Source organism: Lathamus discolor, chromosome 4 (assembly GCF_037157495.1).
Source record: "Lathamus discolor isolate bLatDis1 chromosome 4, bLatDis1.hap1, whole genome shotgun sequence".
NCBI lineage: Eukaryota > Metazoa > Chordata > Aves > Psittaciformes > Psittacidae > Lathamus > Lathamus discolor.
Window position 1 is genome coordinate 58,107,993 of NC_088887.1, and position 2,591 is coordinate 58,110,583.

A 2,591-nucleotide genomic window follows, 5' to 3' on the forward strand; every position below is an offset into this window, starting at 1 on the left:
CATTGTTTGGCTACATCAGCTAAAGAGTGAAATGACTGCTGCTCATCTGAAGTAGGAAACACCTACAATGTCAGAAGAGATGTACGAACACTAGTAAAGTTTTATAGACTTTTCCTTTGAATGTTTAGTAAGTTAAGGCTTTACAAGAAAAGTCCTGGAGCAGAGCCCTTCTGCGCTCATGTTCATGCTGACCATACTGACTGCGGGTGTAGCGAAGCCATCACTTCCTTGCAGTTCTATATCCAGAACTTAAAGTAAGATTTAGCCTGCCCAGGTAAAAATGTTCTAGTGTTTCTTAATACACTATAACTTAGAAGAACAATGTGATTTTATTACTTTTAGGATTATGAAATTACACTACTATATTTTTATATAATTCTTCACATTCTGTTGGTACACTAAATATATTTTAAATTAAAAATAACATTTCTGAGGACTTCTTCCTACCTCTCCTCCTGATCAATTAGCTACTCCTTCTGCTCTGCCAATACAAATGTTTTAATGGACAAAATAAATAAAAAACATTGGCAGGGTGGATTACAGTCCAATATTTGTTGATGAGAGCAAGCAAGATAAAGCCCAAAAATGAAGGACAGGACAACTGCATCAAAGCAGGGACTATTACAGGTATTAGTGAATAATATTTCCCATAGATTTAGTTAGTTTCTTTCTAGAAGGAATGTCATGGCCAGGCTGTTTTCTTTGCAGCCCTATAAAACTATATGGAGGTACAAAAGCATTTTGAGCTGATCAGCTAATGTTTGATATGGAACTAGGACAAAACTGGTTTCTTACTCCAGTCTTGCATGTATAGAATCATAGAATCATAGAATAGTTAGGGTTGGAAAGGACCTCAAGATCATCTAGTTCCACCCCCCTGCCATGGGCAGGGACACCTCACACTAAACCATCCCACCCAAGGCTTCGTCCAACCTGGCCTTGAACACTGCCAGGGATGGAGCACTCACAACTTCCCTGGGCAACCCCTTCCAGTGCCTCACCACCCTAACAGGAAAGAACTTCTTCCTTATATCCAATCTAAACTTCCTCTGTTTAAGTTTGAACCCGTTACCCCTTGTCCTGTCGCTACAGTCCCTGACAAAGAGTCCCTCCCCAGCATCCCTATAGGCCCCCTTCAGATACTGGAAGGCTGCTATGAGGTCTCCATGCAGCCTTCTCTTCTCCAGGCTCAACAGCCCCGACTTCCTCAGCCTATCTTCATACGGGAGGTGCTCCAGTCCCCTGATCATCCTCGTGGCCCTCCTCTGGACTTGTTCCAGCAGTTCCATGTCCTTTTTATGTTGAGGACACCAGAACTGCACACAATACTCCAGGTGAGGTCTCACGAGAGCAGAGGAGAGGGGCAGGATCACCTCCTTCGACCTGCTGGTCACGCTCCTTTTGATGCAGCCCAGGATACGACTGGCTTTCTGGGCTGTGAGCACACACTGCCGGCTCATGTTCATTTTGTCATCGACCAGCACCCCCAAGTATTTTTATGTCCTGTGTACTGAATGTTGTAGAATCGTATCAGAGAACTGGGGAATAGTTTGGGTTGGAAGAGACCTTAAAGATCATCCAGTTCCAACCCCCTGCCATGGGCAGGGACACCTTCCACTAGATCAGGTTGCTCAAAGCCCCATCCAACCTGGCCTTGAACACTGCCAGGGATGGGGCAGCCACAGCTTCTCTGGGCAACCTGTGCCAGTGTCTCACCACCCTCACAGTGAAGAATTTCTTCCTAGTATCTAATCTGAACCTACCCTCTGTCAGTTCAAAGCCATTCCCTCTTGTCCTGTCACTACACGCCATTGTAAAAAACCCTTCTCCAGATTTCTTGTAAGCCTCCTTTAGGTACTGGAAGACTACTATGAAGTCTCCCCAGAGCCTTCTCTTCTCCAGGCTGAACAAGACCAGCTCTCTCAGCCTGTCTTCACAGGAGAGGTGCTCCAGCCCTCTGTTCATTTTTCTGGCCTCCTCTGGACTCATTCCAACAAATACCCACTAACTGCGATTTATCCTGCCATGCAAAATCAGTTTAGTCAGGGAGGAACACAGGCAGCTGCCTCAGTAGAGCAGGGTGGTCTCGGCATACACTGAGTAAGTGTCTTGAAGTAAGTCAGTACTGCTCCAAGTACAGCTGGAATGGGTCACAGAGTAGCTAGTGCCACGTGTAGCACTGAGCCCTTGGAAAACCCTCTGAGTGATGGAATGTCGTACGCAAATAGCCGACCCCCAGTACGCCTATCAAGAGGGATATTGCATTTTGCTTTCCTCAAACCAACTCCGCAACGCAGACAGTGCCAGCATCGGACCCTTAGCTGGCTGCCTACCGGTAGCTAATTCACTCATCCCGGGTGATCACGCCTTGCGGCGGTGTTTCCCTTTGACAAGCGACACTCCCGTGACAGGAAGCCATTGTAGACACGGGGTTACACGGCCACAGCTATCACACGCGACACAACCACACACTACCACTGCACCCCCCACCATCACCCCCTCCAAACCCCGCCCCTATCACATTATGCGCACGCTCCCTCCAGAAATCCCGTTGGGGGGGACTCTCGCGAGAAGTCCCAGGAAACCTCGCG